General features: G+C 42.0%; 1 protein-coding gene across 7 annotated transcripts in view; it reads left to right on the top strand.

The window, feature by feature from the left end:
• SLIT2 (slit guidance ligand 2) overlaps positions 1-12,241 on the top strand; it is a 238,150-nt gene that overhangs the window by 11,725 nt on the left and 214,184 nt on the right. The gene's annotated exons all lie outside the window — the stretch shown is intronic.

Consider the following 12,241-nt stretch of genomic DNA (forward strand, 5'->3'; position numbering starts at 1 on the left):
GGGGCATTTGTGGGGCACAAGTGCAGTGTTACAGCACTGGTTTGGCATACAAGAGATCCAGGTTAAAATCCTAACCACAGGTTCCCACAAGAAAGAAGAACCCCCCCCTCCCCAAATTCCCAACAGCTAACAAGCAAGAGTAACTGACACATGGACTAATACATCTCTCAGGTGGTTTTAAGGCTTGTTCACACCCAGGTTGCCTTTCATATTGTCCAGCCCAATTCATCTTGTCCAGTCATGCCACCCCCTTGTTAATTTATATGAATGCCAATATCTGCTAGATATTTCCTAGCGTGCCTTACCTATTGACCAAGGCTTCCCCCCCCCCATGGCCGCTGCTGGACTGATCCCTACTGTAATTGGGACAAGCTATTTGGCCTCTCCCAGTCCCCTTGCAGGTGCACTAGTAGCAGGGACGAGCAGAAGACGCAACCCCTTGCTTCTGAGTATTTGAAGTCTGCCTGGTTGCTGTGGAGAGCAGAGAGACAGGGGGATAGTGATAAACGGTGGGTAGCAGCTGCATACATAACCTGTGACTGAGTGTTCATTAACTCTGTAATTTGAGAGAAGGCACAATGGCTATAGATGCTCTTTCAATCCTGCACGCCTCATTCAGGCTCCCTGATCTTTATGTGGGACTTTGTATAGTTGGGGGGCGCCTGATGTGTGTATTTGGGGTGTCATCTGTTGGGGGCGGTGGCGTTGTCATTGAGATAGTGCTTCTCCATCCACCGCAGGGAATTGCACCAGAACTGCTTTTAGTTACTGATTTTGCTACCCTTCCTCTGATCCTGCATGGAAGAATATGTCACATGTAATTGGCATCATGAGCAGTATGTAGAGTGTAGGCTTTTTGTGTTAATAAAGTTGTCTGTGCTCCTTGTTGCCTTTCCCAGTATAAGGGAGAACTCAGCAGGGTTTGGGGGTGGAATGGGGGTGTCCAGTGTGACTTCAAGCTGCATGCTTACCCTGTTCCTCATTTATGCTGTTGCTGTTGTGTGTCTCGGTGTGGTGGTGATGTTTAGGTTAGTACATATAATGTCACCATATTGCATTAGAGAGGCAGACATCGATGTTCTGTGGATGACTACTCTGCACATCTTAATGCTTTTTGATGTCTGATGTTTTTAGAGGTTTCCCCTCTTCCTCCCAGGTGGCCCCCAACTCTTCTTACCTGTGAGGGTGCCTTGTTCTTGTAGGCCCAGTTGCAGCAGTTGGAGTGATGAGTGTTAGGATTCAATTCCCGTGCTGCAGTCATGGGATTGTTTATATCACATGACGGTGTATGTTTTCATTCCACATAGTGGGAAGTGACGGAGACAGGATGTTTGTATTACTGTGTTTCCGTGATGTAGGACGTTTGTTCCTTTGTCTCTTTCTCTTTGCTGTTTGATGCTGATGAGGAAGGAGCTGAGTTAGAATGCTCCAAGCATATTATATGTACCGTAAATAAAGTATTTTAGCCAAAATGCTGCGCTACTGAGTCTGTTACGCTGACTGCCAATACTCTGCTGATCCTGAAGTGTGCTGATGACTGCAAGGCATCAGTTGCTGTGATGTTTGTGCTGGAGAAAGACCGTTGTGCTTGGAGTCTCCCGACTGACCAGGAGGTAGAGAACATGCCAGCCGGGCATGTGTTTCTGCCGGATTCCTACTTGTGTGTAGGACCTCCTTACATTGAGATGGGAGTGATGTTCCCTTGCCCTGGATATAAGGGTGTTGTACTCCAGTTGACTATGGAGGTAATAGGAGTCCTGTTCTCTGATGTTGTCCTCCATTATTGCACTTCAGTGGTGCTTTATACTGGCAGTGTCTTGCCATTGTGAGGATTATGCTGGTGGAAGGAACTGATGGAATACAATTTTTTTTAATGCCACCGCCAGATTAACTATACAAGACATATCACTTTTGCTTCACTGACATGAGGGGATTTAGTAGCAGTTTCATCACACTCAGCAGGTGTTGAGATGAGGCAATGATCACACCCTTGGTCATTTTTAATACAGTCCACAAATCGACAGCAGAGGATCCTTTATCTCTCGCAAGTAAATGGAATGGAGGTGTAAATAATACAAGTGGCATGTTCAGTCATTAAATCAGACTGTGCTTTTGGAAGGGACGCATGTGAATTGCAATGACCTTTGATAACATGTCAGGCACTTGGCTTACTGTTATATATGCTGAGATCAAGCCATTGAGAGCAAACTTTGTTTTAATCTGTGTAATCTCACTTTGCATTCTGTGGTCATTCCTATCAGAGGTGCTTGGAGACAAAGCCTGCTGCAATATTACACCCTGTTCACACAAAGAGCTGCTGTGGAAAACAGGTAGAATCTTAAGTTTGATGTACATGCAGCAGCCCATGGCTGCATTCTTTAATCCATTATATTATAAAATATTGCAGCATAAAGCTGCAAAAGAAGTTCACATAAAAATACAAATCTCATTCCTAAATACTTACATTAGCTTGACTTTCAGCATGGATCTTGTTCCCTCAGAGTCCATGGGAACAGGTCTAAAACTAGGGGTCACCAGTTGGACCTTTGGGCGACAATTTAGCTTGGTGAATCCTCTGAAGTCAATATACCGCTCATGTGTGCATATATGTATTCGGCTTGATGTTGCATATACAGGCAGTGCTTTTTTTTCTAGAAAAAGAGGTGCTGGATCCTTGTGGAATTCACAAAAATAATATAATAGAAGCCCAACTTCTGTCTCCCAATAAAATCGGCAGGAAAAAAATAAAGGCAAAGACTGCATTAAAAAAGACCTGACTCGGATGAATCAACTTGTTGAATTGGTTAGAGGTGGCAAAAAACTTTTTGGAACTAAAAAGTTATTGGGAGAGTGATTAGAGAGTGTCCTCAACACTAGAGATTGTTGTCATGCAATGGCTTTGGTGGCATTCAGATGCCATGTTTGCCAGTCCTAAACATTTCTTCATCCCTCTCTGTGTGCTTGCTCCCTCTTAAAGGTAAAGGAACCCCTGACCATTAGGTCCAGTCATGACCGACTCTGGGGTTGCAGTGCTCATCTCGCTTTATTGGCCGAAGGAGCTGGCGTACAGCTTCCAGGTCATGTGGCCAGCATGACTAAGCCGCTTCTGGTGAACCAGAGCAGTGCACGGAAACGCCGTTTACCTTCCCGCCGGAGCGGTACCTATTTATCTACTTTCACTTTGACGTGCTTTCGAACTGCTAGGTTGGCAGGAGCAGGGACCGAACAACGGGAGCTCACCCCATCGCAGGGATTCAAACCACCAACCTTCTGATCAGCAAGTCTTAGGCTCTGTGGTTTCACCCACAGCGCCACCCGCATCCCTGTTCTCTCTTACTTCCCTCCTTTTAACCCAGCTTTATAAAATATTTCTTGGTTTGTCAGATCATGATCCTGGTTTGGGAATACTTCATGAATGGTATGTGACAAAGTTTGGCAAATCTAGTTTTCACACAATGCTGTCAATGACTCAGGGATGATGGGAATTGGAGCGCAGCAATATCTGGAGAGCCCCAGATTCTCTACACTTGCTGGGGTGCAGGATTTTGCTCCTACAAAACCTACATTTACTTTTGCAGATGCACCTGCTCAATTCTTTTATCTATTCAAAAACCAACTGTAAAGTTTTTTTATTTCTTGTAATAAATATCCAAGAGATTGGAAACCTGTTTCTGTTTAGTATCCTCCCTTGTCTAAATGGCTTCACTGCACAGAGTTGGGTTTCCAACCCTTAGGCTAGACTCTGGATCAGGTGCTGTTGTGCAACATGTGCATGTTCCATTTTCAAGTATAACTGCAAGGACGTAGGTTGGCACTAGGAGGCAGCTGTTGCTGGTGTAATTCAGCAAGGTCAAATATTGAGCAGCTATAATTCTGTCATGTGTCCAGTTTGACGCTTCCTGCTCTGGTGTCTTGGAAGAATTTTTTTAAAACACAAATTTTGCCTGCAATATATTTTGACTTTCCAGCCCTACTATTTGAATTCTTGTGTGCACTATTCCATCACAAGACCTGAAAACCCAGTTTCCCTACAGCGCTCTGTTCTACCCAGTCCATAAGCACAGGGGTTTTTCCCTTAACAAAATCCACATTAAACAAAACGTTAGTCTTTCAGAGCACAGTCTAACAGAATATTAAAGTTTTGCATGATTAGGCACCCAAAGAAACAGCAGTTTTGCCAGCTATGGTATAACTTTGACAATATAAACATTTAATTATGGCAAAGCTGTTCAGTTCTAAGCATGTTTTTGAATATTCACAGAATTCTAGTTAACATACTCTTGTTAGTATATAGTATAGTGTATTTAAAGAATCATGCATCAGTGGCCCACTACAAGCAGTTGTTTGTATGAATTTGTTTCCATGTCGGTGAGAAAGGAAAGAGAAGCAAAAGGTGTTAAGATTCGTTTGTTGTGGACTTTTAATGAGCATTAGAGTACCACAACCAAAGTGAGATGGAAATCTGAGTTTGGCTGCAGCCAGCGTCAATTGATATTCTTTAATGATGATAAAAGAGATTATTTCCACTTCTTTTCAGCCGTCTCATCTTCCACACGCTCCTCTATATGTGGGCATTGTATAGAATGCTGATTCAGGTCACTGCACCAGGGAAATTAATGTAGTGAATTTTCTTAGTAACGGTCATGACCTTAGCAGTGGTAACTAGTATTACATTTCATACCATAAAAATGGGCACTGACTAAAGATTGATTAAAACAGACCTTTAGTCTAACTTTCATTATGTATTGATGTGCAATGCACATTTTTTTGCAGACTTTACCCGTAGATATTTGGATTAGATGTCTGTGAAAAATATATATCACAAATGGCCTTTCAAAAGAGCAGTCGTACTCAGTTACAGTTCTGTAACTGAAAATATTAATGTCTGACTGCAATCTGCCACCCACTTATTACCATATTGTTGACCTTTGTCTGAGGAAGCTAATTGGGGAGCTTGGGCAGATAAGCAGAAACTTTTCAGAGTGCAAACACGCTCTCCCAAGTCCTGCAGAATCCGAAGTGGTTACCAGCCTGTTTTGGCAAATGTGTCGCATAGAGTGTGCCCTACTTTACAGAGGACAGTTTTCTGTTTGAAAGCATCATCCATTGTGAGAGCTGTCTGGTTGAAGATAAGGAACCATTAGAAGGGAGAGCAAAGGTCCTGTAGCTGCCCATCAACAGTTAGAACTTGGACTAAGTGCGACATAGCAGTCACCTGGTCACAGTCTTATCCTTTACAATGAGCTAACACTATTTCTGTTTAAATTATAGTAATTATTTCTAAATCTGCACCTCTACCTAGAAATTAGCAGTGTAGTACCTATATGTTTCATGACAACTAGTGTTGTGTTTTGGAGTGATGCTTTTTAGCGATACCTAAGTGATCATCCTGGATGCGGGTGGCGCTGTGGTCTAAACCACTGAGCCTCTTGAGCTTGCCAATCAGAAGGTCTGCGGTTCGAATCCCTGCAATGGGGTGAGCTCCTGTTGCTTGGTCCCTGCTCCTGCCAACCTAGCAGTTCGAAAGCACACCAAAAAGTGCAAGTAGAGAAATAGGTACCGCTCCGGCAGGAAGGTAAATGGCGTTCCGTGCGCTGCTCTGGTTTCGGTGTTCCGTTGTGCCAGAAGCGGCTTAGTCATGTTGGCCACATGACCCGGAAAAACTGTCTGCGGACAAACGCCAGCTCCCTCGGCCTGTAAAGCGAGATGAGCTCCGCAACACTAGAGTCGTTTGTGACTGGACTTAACTGTCAGGGGTCCTTTACCTTAACCTTTTTTAACTGACCATCCTAGCATTGTAAAGTCCAAAGTGGGGGAAAGTGCCAGTCTAATGTGCATATATGTACACCTGCTCATAAGTTTGCATTTGGCTAAGTGAGCTTGGTTGATGTGAGTGGTAGATTGGCAAACATTGGCACAGAAAAGGGGAGCGAATGAAAACGTTTCGTCTGACTTTTCCCTGTCCCTTGATAAAGAGTGGTGGATAAAGGGATAGGGAAGAGATGGAGGAAACATTTTCATTTGGTCCCCTTTCCTGTGCCAGCATTTGGTGTTTATAAAGACACTCCCAGGGGGATGTGTGGGGACAACCCAAAGCAAATTTCAATATTTGTAGCATTGGTTATATTGCTCCAACGGCAGTCATTCGAACTTACAAAAACAAAACCTTACACATGAGACACTCAAGGGAAAAGTAGAGATTTTTGAAAGCCTCTCCAGCTGTTGGTTTCAATGGAGGAACAGTGCTGAAGCAGAGAGATTGGGTGGGATCCCATTGAACAATTATCTGCACAGGACCTTCTTCTTCCCAACCTGCTTTCCCCCCATGAAGTACCCTTTCCCCTTTTACGATTCTGTACAAAAAGGTGGGTCAGCAGGACCATCACTGCCATCATATCCTTTCTCCTTCCTCCAGCTGTTCCTCACTGAAACTTGTCATTTTAGAGGCTATTTGCTGGATTGTGCTTGTGTTTCATTGTTATTGTTGTTTAATATATATATATATATACAGCTATAATATAGTTATAATGGAGAAAACTACACAAGGCCTAGAACCTCCAGGCACTCTTTATATTAAACTGGCATTATTTTATTGCACATACAGTGGAACAATCGTTTTCACAACAACCCTCCATACAAGCCTGGAAAATATGGAACTATAATTGATAAAATTCTTTACTTTCACTTTGTTATTTTAGCCCATGTGCAATTGCACATATTCCTTGTGCCTATTTTGCAGTTTGTTTCTCTGTTTTAACTTTCACCTGCTGTTGTAATTGTTCTCTCTGTTTTATAAACTTTATAAAGTGAAAAAACAAACAAACCTTTAGACCCACGTAGAGACTACACATGTGTAATGTGTAGTCTGGCTCCTAGACAGCTATTAGAAATGTTATCTAGAGTGTTGGTGCGATATGGCTTAGATGCCACTGCCTCACGAATATTTTACTTGTGTCTACATACCCAGAGAGGTGTATCCAGCATCAGTAGTTGGCTTAGACAAGTCCCATTATCCCAGAATGGCCACCTTCTGATCCTGATCTGCCATTGCTGATGTGGAGGAGCTGCCATCACTGCCACCTGCCTTCAGCAAAAGCTATAGGGCTTGATCTTGGTGGCTTTATCCTGGTGGTTACCGTCTGCTTGGCACTGCATTGGCCCTCCTCCTCTGCCATGTCTGTTGCAAATGGTGCTCCTTGCCACTGCTGCTTGCCTTTGTGATTGGTGTTGGCTAGGAGTAGCAGCTGCCTAGGACCCACGTACCTATGGGACCACCTCTCCTGGTATGCCCCGCGGAGGGCCTTAAGGTCCACAAATAACAATGCTTTGGAGGTCCCGAGTCTCAAGGAGGTTAGATTGGTTTCAACTAGGGCCAGGGCCTTTTCAGCACTGGCCCTGACATGGTGGAACGTTCTGTCACAAGAATCTAGGGCCCTGTGGGATTTGACATCTTTCTGCAGGGCCTGCAAGACAGAGCATCTTCTGTGAACGGTGGATGGAGTTAGTGGGTGGAAACTGGAGGCTACATGGTTGTCAGAATGTCTCTGCAGCAATTTCATGTGTGGAATTTCAGGGCTGCGTGTGAACTTTCAGGGTTTTGTGTGGGCATCAGGTAGAAATGTAGAGCTAGGAGAAGTCTGGATCTAACTGAAGTTGCTTTTAAGCTGAGTATGGGAGAACCCGAAAAGAATCTTTCACTTACTATAATGAACATGCTCTCTCTTATCATTGTAAGAAGTAAGGAATAGGATTGCTTTTAATAATAGTTGTAGCAAATGATTTGTAAATGACTATTTGTAGTCATTTTAGCAAATGAGTAGTATTCGCAGCAAATGTTTTTACTACTGCTTGCAGCAAATGTTTACCATTTTTTGTTCACTATGAATTGCTGCTTGGCACCAAGTCCTAAAATATGATGGGACTGCATTGTGCTGCACTCTTCCCACATGGATGCAGTATTGATCTTTAGGTCCCTGATGTGCTACCAAAGCCTGAGTATTCAGGAGGACTCTGAAAATGCTTGGCCTCATTTTTGACAGCTGGGGTCAATATCTTAGGGCAGGTTGTTCTGACATATTTTTTTTCCTGGATATGTGTGTTCATTTGATAACTTCCCTCAAGCAATTTGGAGGGGGCAGGTTTAATACAAAAATGAATAAACATCAATGGCAATCACCTACTGCTACTTACTGCTTTCACTGCACTGCTTTTATACTGACAAATACTGACTTGCCCCAAGCACTTTTCAGAATAAGAGCAGTGTTCTGAGTTACAAGCAGAACTCTCTTTCAATATCTGCGTTCTGTAACTCTGCAGTGGAACAGAGGAACTGTAAATATTTGCAAAGCTATGCACATTCTAAAATTCCGTCTTTTAAAAGAGGCATGGATGTATGTTGTTTATAGGTACAGATCCTCTTGATGCCTAGGAATATATAAACTTGAGGGTTAATGCTGCCCAGCTTTTTCTCTGAAGGTAGATAATGAGCAAAAGCAGAGAATATGCTTTTGAGCAGGCCTGGAGGGGGAAAGCAGAAAGCAGTTGCTCCTTGTTAAACAGTGTTGAGGCAAACCCTCCTTACTAACATACATGGTTTTAGGTTCACAGTGCACACTATCCCTTAGCAAGGATGGTGGCACGTTAGTGTTTATCAGTTAATAAAAGACTGTGTGATTTGTCTCTTGAAAATTATAGGGTTTTGTACTCCCACACCTGTGCTTGCTTATTTTTCCTAAATATTAAGTAATTAGTCTGTGTTTGGATTTATCAGTATCTAAATACCACACCAAAGGTTCCCTTTTGCTGCAAATCGCAGAAGCTACAGAAAGGTGGTTAAGGGACTGAAATAAATTCAAGTGTAACTTACTCTTAGCCAGATGTAGTGTTGCTGTTCGTAAATTAGAAGGAATAATTTTGTCACCAACAAAAAATAGTGTATTACTGACAATTGCATGCACTTGCATGTTAGGTTTTGTGTTAGGTTTAGGTTGTGTTAGGGTTTTTTTTTGCATGTTAGGTTTTGTGGCAGTTTAAACAGTGGCTAAAGTTATCAAAGTTCTCTGAGTATTGATGTGTCAACGTACCAGGATTTTTCTTGTGATCGTGTTTCTATGCCACATAAGCTTTGTCTTTCATTATATACTGTTTACATTTTAAAAATTCATCATAAAGTACTTGCTATCTCTAAATTCTCAGAAATAGTTGGCAAATCATGCAGAACGTCACAGCATTAAAACTAGGCTGTCCAGAAAAATTCATATGGTTTCAGACTGACACCTGCAACCTACCTGCCGTAGGATCTTAGTATAAAACACTAGGATTTCATTTCGTTTCTTTTTTAGCAGGAATGTTTCAAGCAAATGAATATCTGAGAAGGGAAGGAAATACTGTAACTTTTCGCTCGCTCTTGGGTAAGAGTGTGTAAGCTGTGTAACTGAAGAGCTTGTGTACTTTTTTCTAACTGTAGTAGTTTCTAGCACTATACTTAATTAATCTGAGTCTAGTTCTCATGGGACTGTCTTTAACAGGTCTAGAAGTCAAATTGCAGTGAGAAGTCCTGTTTGCTCTTTGCAGACCTTTTTAGAAATTCCAAGACAGGAAGGCTGTTTATTTTTCCCACATCTGTTTTGTGCTCATTCTTTGAGACACTGTTTGCTGGATGCTCTTTTCTTTTAACCACTTAAATTAGTTGCAGTGTTGCAAAATGTCAAAATAAGCATTAGTGGGTACCTTTTGTAAAGAATCAAGTTTTTATTGAATTGTTCTTTACAGAATTTAAAGTTGCCTTAGCTTTCCCATTTACTCAGTTCTGTTGCAGACCATCACTGAATCAATAACTTTTACATTCCTTATGGGAACTATTTATACACACAAGGTTGGTCTTAACTGAAAATTCAGTTCTGAAATGGAAAATGTAGTACATTAACATTTATGAAGTGGTTAGTATTGGTTAGCTTAACATAGCTCAGGGTTTAAAGTTGACTTGTTTTGGAACTGACAAGATTTTGTTACAAATTCCTGGTTTGCACCCAAGAAGAAGCTGAGATTCAGCAACAACAAAAGTAGATGTATTATTTATTTATTGCATTTATTCTCCATCCTTCTCCCCAAGGAGCTCAATGTGGCATAAGTGGTTCTCCCCATTCTCATTTCATTCCCCACAACAATCCTGTGAGGTAGGTTAGGCTGAGAGGGAGTGACTGCCCAAGGTCACTCCATCTCAGCCTAACCTACCTCACAGTATTGCCAGTATGGGGCAGAGACTGTCTCCCAGGTCAGTCTCTGCCCCATACTGACTCTGAATTGCAGCTAAAATTGTCATCATGGCTGCAGGCAAAGGGGAGTACCTAAGCTCTGCTCAAATTTGTCCCAGCATCTGCACAACAGTCTAAACCGTGGCTTAGAACAGAAACCTGGCTAGTTTCTGTAAATCATGTTTAAGCAAGTGATTAATTTCAGAAGTATTCTTGTGCAGTCAGCGCGTTACTTCCGGGTTTCGCTGCTCGCGCATGCACAGACGCTCAAAATGACGTCACACACATGCACGGAAGCAGCAAGTTGCGACCCACAGACATGGGTTGCATTCGCTTCAGGATGCGAATGGGACTCCAGAACGGATCCCGTTTGCATCCAGAGGTACCACTGTATAATGTTTCAAGGAATAATTTATTCAACATACTGTGTTTAAAAATCGCCTTCCATTGTCTTATATAGCAATTTATAGAACAAATCCTGTCTCCAGTAATAATGGGTACAGTGGTCACATCTTAGTTCCTCTGCACTATGTGGAAAAGTCTTAGTTTCTATATGATCCAGTTGGATCCACTGCTTTAAAGTGGCTTAAGCTATTAATTTGCTGTTGGAGCCTGCTTAGTGTTACTTACACATGAAACCCATGGATAGCTTTGGCTATGCATTTACCACATTTATCATAGCAGTCATCAGGAAGGATTCCAACTGACCAGACATTTGGCGAGGGAGGTGTTTGCTTCCCCTTTTCTCTCTATGCACCTATGATTGACAGTACAATTGGTTGAAATATGAGGTGCTCCCAGCTTATTTGGAACTCTCCATACTTTGAGGTAGTGCTAGCAACTAACATATCCTCAAGGGCTTGGGGGTAGAAGCATGGTGGTGGTGGTGGTAGGAACAGGAATATCATCTGTACCTGTACCACCCCTACCAAATAACTGCCACAGAGCTAATACTTATGGTGGGGCCATTTATGTTGGATAAACACTGTTTCTGCTTTTCTCAGAGCTTTGATAGGTTGCTCGATCTTGTTCCTACTGGCTCTTGAGGGGTTGTCATGAGTATAGACATGATTGTCATCATTCATCCACATGCTCCTCTCTTTCAGTTCCATCTTTCAAACCCTGAAAGGTTGTGTAGAGCTTCCAAAACTGCATTTGGTGCCATTTGCGCACATGAAACTTATTCCACATAGAATGGCAGTATTACTGTTGGTTGGAGGTTCCAGTAATCTGAAATTAGGTGCATAGCCTTTTGTTTTTGTAGAGTTATATCCTCCCCTCCAAGAGATTGGGAGTGCTCCTAGACCTGACCTTTTCAGTTCGAAGTAATTGACACGTCTTCAAAAGTCTGAAATGTATTCATTCATTTAAAAATCCATCCTGCCTTATTATGAGAATTTTCAAAGTGACTCACAGTATAAAATATAAAACAAATGCAAAGATACAGCATTTAAATATTTATTAAAGCACACTAATGTTCAGTTTAAACTATACTTAAATTATCAATTATATTTAGATATAGATATCTAAAATTTGAAGCCCAAATCAAGCTGGAATGCATGGATTTAAACTTGCTTCAAAACATGTATTCTGCTTCTGGCTTACTGCAAATTGTGGTTTGTAAATTCAACTATAGTGGTACCTCTAGTTATGAACTTAATTCGTTCTGGAAGTAGGTTCTTAACCTAAAACTGTTATAAATTAGAGGTGTGCTTTCACTAATGGGGCCTCTTGCTGCCGCTGCGCTGCCGGCACACGATTTCCGTTCTCACCCTGGGGCAAAGTTCTCAACTCGAGGTAACTCTTCCAGGTTAGCGGAGTTTGTAACCTGAAGCATTTGAAACCGAGGCATTTGTAACTCGAGATACCACTGTATTGTACTAGTTCATAATTATGTCTTCAAGACCATAGGTTGATATGGTGCTTGAACTGAGCCCATATCTAAAATGAGGTCCAATAAAACAGCTATTCTGGAATTGACTTGCTAC

This window comes from Podarcis filfolensis (genome assembly GCF_964270895.1).
Source record: "Podarcis filfolensis genome assembly, chromosome: 9".
Classification (NCBI taxonomy): domain Eukaryota; kingdom Metazoa; phylum Chordata; class Lepidosauria; order Squamata; family Lacertidae; genus Podarcis; species Podarcis filfolensis.